This window comes from Gossypium raimondii, chromosome 11, assembly GCF_025698545.1.
Source record: "Gossypium raimondii isolate GPD5lz chromosome 11, ASM2569854v1, whole genome shotgun sequence".
Lineage (NCBI taxonomy): Eukaryota > Viridiplantae > Streptophyta > Magnoliopsida > Malvales > Malvaceae > Gossypium > Gossypium raimondii.
Window position 1 is genome coordinate 21,565,907 of NC_068575.1, and position 13,674 is coordinate 21,579,580.

Consider the following 13,674-nt stretch of genomic DNA (forward strand, 5'->3'; position numbering starts at 1 on the left):
ACATAATAAAATATAACACATTAATAATTAACATGAAATAATTTAAATTATGCACAAAATCAATACAATAAAGCTTATATTTGCATTTTTTATAATTCATGCCCATCATCGAAATATAAACAAAATCCACTTAATTAATTAACAAATACTCAGAGTATTATTATTAAAAAGGTAGTAAAAATGACTAGAAAAACCCTATATAATTTAGAGTTTACTAGCCCTAAGTCAAATCTGCAACTTCAACATACTTTACAATCCACTTCCGTCCTACCACTCTCATTCTTTATTATTTGGTATTAGATTTGGGCATTTCAGATGTTCTTTTTGTTCATATAAACTGATTTCCAATAAACAACCTCAAAGCAATTTTTTTAGTCCAGAAAGTTTTCAAAAAAATATTTTTCAATGGGTAAAGTTTTTCAAATGATCTGAAATTTTACATACTATTTCTTGGTACTGTTTTAGAATATAAAAAAAATATTTCTTACAAAAAAAGTGATCGAAAAGGTATAGAAAAATAAAAAAATATTCCGTGGGTTGAATTTTGTACCTAAAATTTCCAGATCTAAGTACCCAAATTGAGCGTCAAAATCGTAATTGAGGAGATAAGGTTAACCAGCCTCATCTTCATGCAAATAATGTTAGACGTGTTTCTCACACGAATGATGAGACTTTCATCAAAAAAGATCGTGGACAACCTTCTTTTACTAAACCAAAATTTTCACTTCCATAATTTCATGGAAAGAATGATCTTATGCATATTGTGAGTGGGAATAAAAAATTAAACTTATGTTTCATTACTATAAATTCTAGGAAGAGGAAAAAGCCTCATTGCCGAGCCTTAGATTTTCAGATTATGCATTGAGTTGGAGGATTCAAATTGGAATTAATTGTCAAAGAAACAGGGAAAGGGTAATTGAAACATGGGACTAGTTGAAGCAATTGATGCGAAAGCGTTATGTTCTTTCTCATTACTACAAAGAGGTCAAAATGAAACTTCGACGCCTTGTTCAAGGTAATCGATCTGTTAATCAGTACTTTAAGGAGATTGATATGCTTATAGAAAGAGCAAATGTGCGAGAAGATAAAGAGACTACCATTGTGCAGTTTGTAGATGGCTTGAACATTTCGATAACCAATGCTCTTGATCTTCGAACCTACATTGATCTTGAGGAGGTAGTACACAAGGCAGTTGAGATTGAGCAGCAATTTCAACAACGTCAATCTTGTTCATCTAGTGCATCGTAATATTATAGAGGTACGAGTTCTAATTATACTTTTAAGAATTCGAAACCTCCTTATGCTTCTAATAAGTTGCTGCCAAAATGTGATGAGACTAAACCTTTTAAGTGGAAAAATGGGGGTCATATAAAACATTCTTCTACATCGCAGCCCACTTCTACTAATTTCAGCAAAACAACAACGAGCTCATGACATTGATTGGCATAAGATTTTTGTTGATAAAAAAAGATGATGGTGAGAATTTTCTCCTCAAATCTATGGAGTTAGATGAGATAGAAACGTCATGTTCTCTTACTAAGATAAATTGTACTGAATTGAATATTCATAATACTTGTGAGGGGGATATGGGAAGTGAGGAAGAAAAAGTGAAAAATAGAGAGGAAAGAGACCTTGAGTGATAGAAGTTTACTTGATGGTCCAAATTTGGTAAGTGAAAATCCATATGAGGTAAAATTGGAGAGTTCTCAAGTGGAAAAAGAAAATGAAAAGCAAGAAAACACCCATACAAAAGTGAGGAATTAATATGTTTTAACTAACCCTAACTCAAATTTATTTAATGGTGTTTCTTCATTACAAGACTTCAAGAATCCATTGGCAGACTTCCAATTATATTACTCTACCATCGATAGATGATTTTACTTGTAGGAAAGAGGTAAGTTGAACAATGATAATTCTCCACAAGTGCTACAAGGTAAGAAAAGTAAGGAAAAATTAGAAATTAAATTAAGTAGACATACATTGCATGTGTTTGATAAGTATGCTACTAATTTTAAATTTCCTTATGACATGTTTTCTCATTGGTCAAATGTAAATAAAACTTTATCAGTTTCAATTACTTTTTGGATTTATCTATATTTTAAAGGTTAAAAAAGTAATTTTGTTGTATTATATAAGTTTATTAAAGCATTTTATATATTTTCTCTTGTAACAAAATTTTCTATCTTGACATTTAACGATGATTTTTACATAATAATATTAAACTTTTTGTTTTTATAATTATGTGAACTTCTTGACTCATCATTGGAAATTCTTATGGATGACCATGTATATTCAAAGAAAGTTACAGATCATTTTTTACTTGAACACTCATGTGTCTAATATTTCTTTATTTAATGTTGGTGGTTTATTTTTGAAGGAGAGATACTTGATCCATGCTGATTTGAGAGATCAAAATCATATCTTTGATCCTAGAGATAGTTTTAGCGCACAAAAAAGCTTAGGTAAGTACTTTTTTTCATTTTATTGTTATTTATTCTAATCCTTTTTCTTATTGTAGAGTTAAAGATTCGGGGACAAATCTTCTTGAGGAAAGGGGAATGATGCGAGTCTCAAGGCCTAATTTCAGACCCATAGATATAATGGATTCACACTACATCAAGGCCCAACAACAATGTCAAAGGCAAAGCAAATCAAACCAAGATTTGATCAAAGACAAGATTTGAGAATGAATATTTTTTAAGAAAGGGGGAATGATACATGCACGAATGGGGTGAAATTTATTAAATTCCATTCACCGAAGCTGTCAATTTTCAAGTTTAAGAAATCCACAGACTTGTGATGACTTTTTGGATGGGATCCAAGCATTTCTAGGTTTAGATGTCTCATGGCAGTCGATGATCTATTTCTTAGCTTCAAAACACACTTTGAATCACTCAATTTCAATTTCGGGAGCTCAAGTTATGATCGTTTTAATAAAGACTGCGCGAGTAGGATTTTTGGACATGCTTATGACGGGAATTATGAGTTTCAGGATTTTAATTCGAGTTTAAATCATATTGGGTTCGGGTTTTGGGATTAATTTTATCAAATCTTATTATTTTATTATTCTAAAATTTTGACAATTATTAAGTAGTTTAAGTTAGTTAGGATTTTTATGTCAACAAGAAAGTTTAGTTTAAAACTACTTCTTGTTTAGATTAATTAGAGTTCTAGTATACTTAATAGTTTTATTTAGATTTATTTAGCTAGCTTATATATAGGCCTTTGCATTGTACACAAATCACACAATTTATTATTATTCAACTTCCCTTTTGAGTTAATAAATTCTCTTTTAGTTTTCTTTTCAAGAATTTCTCTTGAGTTTCTTTTAGAAGAGTTTTAACAGTCTTTTCAGATTGTGAGGATCATTTTCAAACTTTTTCTTGCCAAGTTTTCTTTCTTGGAGGGAAAATTAGAGCCACTTGAAGGGGGTTGTGGATTCTTCTTGTTTTCAAGGCTTCTTAGGACTTCTACATACCACGTCCTATCTTTCCATCTATCTTTTTTATTTTATTCCTTATCATTCTAATAGTAGATTTGTTCTTCTATTTTAATTCTCTTAGTTATTTTTTAATTGTTTTATCTAACTTGGATTTGATTGCATTTCAAGTTGTGTCAAAATCCAAGTTTCTTTCCCAACGTCTAGATCCCTAAGTCAAATCCGCGACGTGAATAAACTTTACGATCCCCTTTCGTCCTACCACTCTCATTCTTTATCATGTTCTCTACTTGTGTGATGAATATATTTTTTAGTTAATAATGTGCTAGTTCATGGTTTGGTATGAAAATTTAAATATGGTGTGCACTTATCATGTAATAGGTGAAATTTGTAATAGCTTGTATGTGATCATGTTTTACACATTGGTGTGTTTATGGTCATGTTGTGCTCATTGATCACTTGATATAAACTTTACAAAGGTGTTTGAAATTTGGTACAAATGAATATGGTTGAATGAAAAGAATAATGGTAAGTTTTGGCATGAGTTAATGTATGGTTTTTGAGCTTAAGTGTAAACCATTTGGTATAGGCTCATGACATGAAAGTATAGGATTGGTTTTGATTGTTTTGGTATATGAGTTGTTGTGCCAAATGAAGGCATATTGGTTAGGCTAAGGATGATTGAATTTGGCATGTTTTAGGTGTCTTTACAAGTGTTTATATGCATGTGGAAATAGGTTCAAAAAGGTGTGTCTTGGTGTCCAAGAATATGGTTTGAAATAGCTTGATTTTGAAGGTTTTTTAGGTCCACGTAGTCTGGCACGTGGGCACATCACACAGCCGTGTGTCACCTTGATTTCGTATGTAAGATTTTTCACACAGCATCAGTGAGTTACACAGCCGTGTGACCCTGATTGCACGAGTATAATGAGTTACACGATTTGGCCACACAACCGTGTCCCTGAGCCACATGGCCTGGGTTTTTTCACAAGGTCGTGTGACCCCTATTTTTAATTTTTATATTTTTTCTAGAACTTTCTTTTTGTTTCAAACTAGTCCCTGATTGTTCCTGAATTATCTTTAAGGCCTTGTAAGCTTGATTTAAGGTCAATAATTATATTTATACTATGAATGACATTTGAAATTGATAATATGTTATTTAATTTGATATTTGAATGGTTAAATGTTATTATTTGTTATGATATGCGTGGTAATTAGAGGTGCTCATGGTAAAATTTGGTAGAACCTAGAAAAAAAAATTCGGCCGCCCTACCAAATATGGGCCTAGAATTTTGCCTGTGCCCGCCAAAAAAAAATCATAAGCTGGCCTGCCTGCCCGCCACCCTGCTTTTTTAAATAAATACCAAAATTTATTTTAAAAATTAAAACAAAATTAAAAAAGTATTTTAAAAATATTTTAAAATTAAAAAATTAAAAAGTATTTAAAAAATTTTAAAATTTAAAAATTTAAAAAAGTATTTTAAAATTAAAAATAAAAAAATAAAAAAATTATTATATTCTAGGTAGGTAAAATGTGCAAAGGGCCAAAAAGTGGTGCCGAGGCCTTTGCTTTTTTAATCGGCCTCGTTTTTTGCCCAAGCCTATATTTCGGCCTATATTTTTACCCAAACCTCCCATATTTCAAAGTGCCGTCCACGCCCATGAGCACCTCTAGTGGTAATGCTTCGTAACTTTAATACAACGATGAAGACAAGTTAGGGGTGTTACAATTTTAATTGGAAGCATGAACAACTAAGGCTTAAAACAATATAAACATGAAATAAATGAATTTTATCCAACCATTGCAGTTATTCTAGCTAAACAAAATTCAATCATCATTTTCAATGGAAAAACATCACAACAAATTGCAAACATGTTGAATAACTAAGAACAAAATTAAAGAATAAGAAAGAAGAAACCCTTGATGATTTCGGTGATTCTCCGAAGACTGATCATGATGGCTTCCTCCGATTCTCGTGATTGCTCTTTCGTAAAATGCTCTTCAAAAAAATTGGCCAAGAGTGGTTTTCCTCAAGGGAAATGCTAGCTAAGGGAGGTGGAGAAATGGACAGCTTATGCGTGGAAGAGAGGGAAGAAAAGATGAGAGAAATGTGAATTGAGAGATGAATGAAGGATGATTTGAAATGAGGGATGGTATTTAATGTAGAGGAATGGCTAGGAGTTAGCTAAAAATAGCATAGAGATCCCTTGAAATGCTCCCTTGGTTGGTCAGCCATGAAATGTGGAGGAAGAGGTTGGTGGTTGCTTGATTCATGCTTGATTTCGTGAATGAATCATGCAAGGGGTTGGATAGTTTCTTGGGTATAAGTTGGAAAATGATTTTTGATTTTTTTCACAAGTGTAGGGACATCTAAATTAATTATCCCATAGCTAATTTAGGCTGCTCTTGATGCCTTAGCCGAGTTGGACTACTTTCCCCCTAATTTGACAATTTTGTGACCTAAATAATTATCTGACTTGCTATTCTAAAAAAGACAACTTCAACTGGATCAAATTGAATTCTTTTGACTCAATTTGTTGTATTTGCCATCCAATTGAGGTGGAGTATAACTCATGATCATGTATGATTTAGATAAGCTCCCACACTTATTAATTCAATGGTGCTCAACAATTAAAGCACAAAAATTACTATGTAACATAAGATAGTTAAATTATGCAAAATTTAATACATAAATTCATAAAATTCCATACTTTACTAAAATTATGCCCATTGTCTCAATATGAACAAAAATCACCCAATTAAATATCCAAATACTCGAGATTAACATAAATTCTATGTAAAAAGGTTATATAAACAACTATAAAAAAATCTATATAATTTAGAGTTTATAGCTATCTCTATAAAAAGGACGCCTTTGTGACTATATCTATAAAAAGGACACCTTTGTGGCTATCTCTGTTAAAAGAAAGCTTTTGTGGCAATCTATGTTAAAGGATGTCTTCGTGGCAATACTCTGAAAGGAAAGTCTCTATAGCTATCTTTGTAAGGGAACGCCTTTTGTGGCGTAATCTAAAGAACAGTCCTCGTGGTGACCATCCGAAGACAATGCATTTAGATGGACTTTGAACGAATGATGAACACAATATTCTGAGAATTTGGCCAGTACGGACTAACTCTGAAAGAAAAGTGAGTATAGAAGGTTATGGCGAAGTCTATGCGATCGATAGGATGAAAGTTATGGACGAGAAACAAATGTTGAAATCATTGAATAAGGACTCAGGTAAAAGAGGATTTTCTCACTAAGTTCTATTGAACTTATCCCTCTATTTTTTATGTCTCTGGTAAAGGAGATGCTAGGAGGAACAATGCCAGGGCTACACCAAAGGGGTGGTGAGGTGGGCACTTATGCATATAGAGCGGTGGCGTGTTCGAGTTTAGCAGAAACATTACAAGCAAGTCTCAAAATTTTGTTTATAAGCCTTAGGATGACTTAGTTGTGTTAGCCAAATACTCTAAGTTAGTAATATTACTTAGTGGTTAAATAAGGGGGACAGTATAAGCAAATGTGATGAACAATTACCCTTGTAAATTCTGTACATAATGTACGCCCAAATGTAACTTTGACATGTAATATTACTAAATAAGATGCATTCCTTTGAAAATTTGTATGTCTTAAGCTTGTAGAAGCCTATAATAGTAATGTAACACCCAAGATTCGGATCCAGTGAATCGGGTCAGGTTGAAGGCATTACAATATTCTACTTATGGATCAAGATGAGCCTCGGACTTATCAAGAAGTGGTGGCGAGCCTAGATTTTGAAAAATGGCTTAAGGCCATGAAGTCTGAGATGGATTCCATGTCAGAAACTAGGTATGGATATTGGTTGACCCACCTGAAAAGGTTAAACCCATAAGGTGCAAGTGGGTTTTCAAAAATAAAATCGACATGGATGGTAATGTACAAACATACAAAGGATATTTAGTCATTAAAGGTTTTCAACAAATTCATGGTGTCGACTAAGACAAAACCTTTTCTCCTGTTGCTATGTTTAAATCCATCCAGGTTTTACTTGCAATAGATGCATTTCAAGATTATGAAATTTGGCTTATGGATGTCAAAACAACTTTCCTTAATGGGAAACTAGAAGAGCATGTGTAATGACACAACCTAAAGGTTTTTTCGATCTGAAAGATGCTAGAAAGATTTGCAAACTACAAAGATCCATTTATGGATTGAAGCAAGTTTCTCAAAGTTGGAATCTTTGTTTTAATAATGCGATCAAAGATTTTGGTTTTATCAAAAATGAAGATGAGCATTGTGTTTACAAGAAAGTTAGTGGGAGCACTATTGTATTCTAAGTACTATACGTAGATGGCATACTTACTATAGGAAATGACATACCTACCTTACAGTGTATTAAGTTTTGGTTAGGAAGTTGTTTCTCTATGAAGGACTTGGGCGAGACTACATACATATTAGGAGTCAAAATATATAGAGATAGATCAAGACGACTCTTAGGTCTAAGCCAAAGTACATACATAGATAAAGTACTGAAAAAGTTTAGTATGAAAAAATCTATGAGATGATTCTTACCTATGAGACATCTTGAAGGAGATGTGTCTTTCAACTCTATAAGAGAGAGAACATATGAGTAATATTCCATATGCTTCGACCATTAGGTCTATTATGTATGCCATGCTATGTACTTGTCTAGATGTATTATCTACTTTAAGCATGATGAGTCAGTACCAAGTAGATTCTGATAAAGGTCATTGGGTTGCAATTAAAAATATCCTTAAGTACTTGAGAAGGACTAAGGATGCATTCATTATATATGGAGGTGAGAAAGAGTTGAGTGTGAAAGGTTACACTAATGCTACCTTCCAAACTGACAAGGATGATTCATGATCGCAATTGGATTTTGTGTTTTTCCTTAATGGTGGCGCTGTAAGTTGGAAAAGTTTAAAGCAATATACAGTAGTTGATTCTACACTGAGGCCGAGTACATTGCAGCCAGTGAGGCTGCAAAAAAGGCTATTTGGATCAAGAAGTTCATATCTGAACTAGGGGTTGTGCCTAGCATATTAGATGCTATAGAACTTCTTTGTGACAACAATGGAGCCATTGCATAGGCAAATGAACCCAAATCTCATCAATGATCCAAACACATACTTAGACACTTTTATCTCATTCGAGAAATCATTGATAAATAATATGTGAAAATATGCATAGTACCAATATATGTCAACAATATTGATCCACTGATGAAACCTCTAACACAATAGAAGCATGATCGTCACATTAAGTCACTTGGCATTACATATATGATTGATTGGTCTTAGTGCTAGTGAGAGATTGTTAGAGTATGCTTAAAGACCAATCATGAGATGATTACAATTACATACTCGTTTCACCTTGTTGTTAATACAAGGCATTGCTATTTTATTTCATTCTCTTTTTCTATGTGTATAAATAAACTGATTAATAATAAAGTCTTGAGAATAATATAATTATTCTTAAAAAGTCCTTAGTTATGTATTATTGTGGGTTTGGACAGCAATAATGCATTATGGCTAATGTGTAGTTGACTAATGACAAAGTGTTGCCATTGAAATAGGGATGTTAAAATCAATACATCAGTATGTGTTAGAGAACAACATATTGGACTGACCCGTTGTGAGTATGTTTCTTTCATTATTATGTAATAGTCACAACATTACTCATGGTGATAACTATGTATTTGATCCTCAAGCTTCAGATCACCATTGTCCTAACATTGTGAGTCATATATTTTGATGTAGTCAAATGTCTACTGTAACAGGTTGTACCCTAAAGACTGATATTGGATATACCACAATCCATGTAGTGGATATGATTAATCAAGATAGAATTTGTCCCTCCTACATAATCGGAGTAATATCTTGGGGCACTTGATGAAATGAGACTAGAAATGCATGGGCATGCTTAAATAAGTTGATATGAGATATCACACTTATTTGTTTATTATAATCTACTCAAAATATCAAGAAATATGATATTAGACTAATTTACCAGAAAAGGCCATTTTCTAAAAAAACTTACGAAAATGGGCCATTTTGACTGATATTTATAGGAATGGCCCATTTTTTTGTAAAACGCACTGAGCTGGAGTCGTTTTCAGGGGAAAACCAAAAAAGCGCATCTAGTTCAATGTTTTTTTCCCATCTGACCTATAAATAGCATCCATGTGAACATGCTTTACTAAAGCGCTTCTACATAAGCACGCTTTTGCCAGTGTTTTCCCAGGGGTTTATTTGTTAATTAGGGATTAGGGTTTATGAAATTAAGGTTGTGGGAATTTTAAATTAGAGTTTAGGGTTTTTTAATTTGTAAGTGTTTAGGTTTAGGGTTTTTTTTTATTTTTAAGTGTTTATTAATTATGGGTTGTAGTGTTTTATTTAATTTTTAAGATTTAAGGGTTTTGAAAAAATAATTTTGACAAGATGAAATCTGAAAAAATAATTTTGACGAAATAGGTCCTGAAGAAATAATTTTAAAGAAAAAACACTCCAAGCAGGATGCACAGTCAGCAAAAGTACTAAAAATGCTTCTAGCTGGGCGCCCTTTTCAGTACTACTGCTTCTAAAAAATAAATTTGAGGAGATGGTTCTAAAAAAATATCCCGAGATTCCTAGTATATCTGAAAGGTTTGTGAAAAATACCCCGAATAGTAGGGGTTGAGGTTTGTAAAGGAAAAATGCTCCAAGTAGGATGCACTGTGCGCAGAAATCTTGGCGCTTGGCAACTGGGCGCCTTTTCAAGATCTTGCATCGATAATGCATCCTGCTTAGAGCGTTTTTACTTTACAAATTTCAACCCCCACTATCTGGGACATTTTATAGAAAAGAGTGGGATGTTATCCTTTAGGCTATAAATAACCCATATTTCAGCCTCTGTGGCATAAGTTGGAGCAATAGAAATTGAAGAAGTTCAGAGGGAAGGTATAACTTGATTTTTCTTGTTAATATTCATATGAAGCATTACATTTTTTCATAATGTTTTTGTTTCGAATTTCTCTCGACAGATAATTTGGTTGAAAATGAGTGGAAAAATTAGTACAATTATTTATTATGATGGTGAGGTCCATGACACCAAGAATGGTGTGGTTTTCTTTATTGGAGAACACAACGCAACTGACTTTTGACCATAACATAGAGTTGACAGAACCTCGTAAAAGAATTAGGCGAAAAATCTTTGGATCTATGACAATGAGAGTTTCATCAATTAAGTATCAATTTTGTACTTCGGTCGATCCTATGAGATATGACTCATTTAATATCAAAGGTGTTCGGGGATTGGAGGCGGTGGTGTAGACGCACCTCAACAGTGGATCGCCGTTTCTAGAGTTATACGTGAAATTTTCAAGGCTAAATGAAGGACTTGTGATTTCAACATCTCTTCTTGTTCGAGAGGCGAGAACAGTTAAAAATGTTGATAGTCCAACCACTTTGTTAGAAAGTTCCCATTATGATATCCCAGAATCATCAATGGGAAGACACTTATCCGGTTCAGCCTTAGATTTCAATTGTGGGAGGCAGAACACGGAACCATCGGGTTTTGGTGGTAGATCGAAATACGCGACCACTGCACGATGCACCTCGGTGGGTCAATGTTCAATGTTGGGAATACTTACTGGAGAATGGCATCAACTTCTATGTTTGTTAATTGACATGTGATTTTGGACGTTCCGAAACGTACACAAGAAAGGATGATGTACTCCCTATGACGTCCACCGGCGAGGGGGCTTCCAACATGGCAAATATTGGTGGGTCAGACCTCCAACGAAGATGGTTTTCTCGTTGCATTGAATTGATACAGCATTAAGAATGAGGTTAGCCTCCACGTGGTTAAATCTAAATCTGAGAAGTTCGATGCCAAGTGTGTAATGCGAGACAGTTGCTACGCATAGAAAATCATGGCTTCTATTAAGAAGGTGGAGAGGTTATGGGTTATAAAAAAGTTTACTGGTTCATATACATGTGTTGCCTCTGGTATAGTATCACTGAGTTCTTAGGGTTTTATTTAAGGTTTAGGGTTAGTTCCAATTAATTTAACGTACTCATGGGGTTGTAGGTGTTTCATGAGATCATCCGAAGCTGGATTAAGATATGATTGCAGGCTTAATACTACCGATGGTGAAAGTGAATTCAAGGACTGCTGTGTCGATTTTAATTGTCAATATTCATAGCAATTAAACTACACATCTTCGTACCGCAAGCTGTGGATAGCTAAGCAGAAGGCCTTAGAGAAGATGCATAGTGGGTAGGATGCATCATACAATGAGGTATGGAAGTGGTGTCAGGTGCTAGAGAGGTACGTACCAGGTTGCATAATAGATTTTGAAATGGGTTACGCGTACTAAACCGATCGCTTGCTTTGTAGGTGCTGAGTGTTCAAGCGTCTGTTTTGGACCTTCAAATAATGTCGGGATGCATTCCAGTACTGCAAGCCATTGGTACAAATAGACGGTACATTTATCTATGGTAGATATACCCATTGGCTATTGTTAGATGTGGCATAAGATGGTAATCGGAGGATCCTTCCAATTGTGTAGGCAATAACACCATGGGATAAAGTAGACGACTGAGATTTCTTTCTGTCTAGGTTAAAGAGGCATATCTGCCCCCAACCTGATATATGCGTCATCTCGGATCGGGAAACTATAATACTATCTGTAATTGAACGACATGGAAGCCTCTAGGATCGTACACACCATCGATAGTGTCTAAGGCACGTTACGTCCAACTACTACCAGCAATATTGGTCTACCACTGAGTGACGACAAGTGACCAACATGGGTATTTAATCACCACCAATAATATTTGGTTTGTAATATTTCGTTTGTTTTTATATAATTTTTTGTATGTAATTGTTGCTATCCACTTATATTGATAAGGTACGAGATCATGAAGGATTATTTTCATGAGATGTTGGAATATTGCGATCAACTCACTCGGCAACGGCAGCATACCTCACTAACATACCCTTCGATCAGTGGACACAATCATACGACAGCGGGCTACGATATGGCCACATGACCTCAAACCTAGTAGAATGCATCAATTTCTTTTTAAAAGGAACCATCATTTTTGATAACCTCTGTTGTAAAAGAGACATACTTTCGTTTGGCGAAATTGTTCCCAAAGCGAGCGGCGAGTTATGTCGGGAAATTGTAGGGAGGCCATGTATGGTGTCCGGCGGTACTGGAACAAATTAATAATGGTAAGGCACGAGCCAACTGCATTATGGTAGTTTGTCACTCGCGCGATGACCTATGGTTTCGGGTGATAGATTTCAACAGACTGGACCAAGGTATTGCGGGGGGAGTGTACCGGGTACACCTAAGAAATAGGACTTGCGACTGTGGGATATTTGATGCACTTCATTTTTCATGCGCTTATGCAATTGTAGGTTGTATGAATCTCTGTTTGGGCCCCATGAGCTTTGTCAATGAAATGTATAAATTAGAAAACTTGTACAACGTGTGGAGACATGTATTCACACCAGTCCTAGATAAACGTAAGTGGCTGTCTGTATCGCTTGCTCCATTTAATTTAATACTTGATAGAGAATTGTGTCGAAAACCAAAAGGTCGACCATTCTCTACTCGAATATGCGACAACATGGATATTCGGGACAACTCAAACCAATAAAGGTTATGCGGGTGGTGTAGGAACCTGGGCTATACAATACCATAATGTCTACATCGAAAGTAAACATTATAATATATGTCTTCATAGGAATTGTTAGCCATTGTTAATCCAAAGTAAATTTGATTTTTCTTCATGGAAATTTTCAAAAAGAACATTTGATATTTCTTTTCAAATCAAATCTTATTGCTATGCTATGTGAAAAGAATCAAAGTAAATTTCTATTTTGATTAGGGTTTAATTGTACAAAAACCAAACTGTGTACAAAAAAGATTCAAAAGAACTTATATTTTCTTAAATGATACAATATAGAATTCATCAATACATATGTCGATCAGAATCTGTGCCACATCGGGGTGGTCGGCGGTTACGCGCTAGATTCCTTCTAGGTTCAACTTTTGGGCTAGGTTGTGTTTGTCGAGGTTCGCCTTCAGTCGATGTAGATCCTTGTATTCGCGGTTGGCATCGTGCATCCTTCGGTCTATAAATAGGTGGTTGGGAAGATGACCCACCTTGATAGAACAAAGATACCGAAGGTGTTTGAGTCACCCACGACGAATGAACGTAACTATATTGAGTCCCA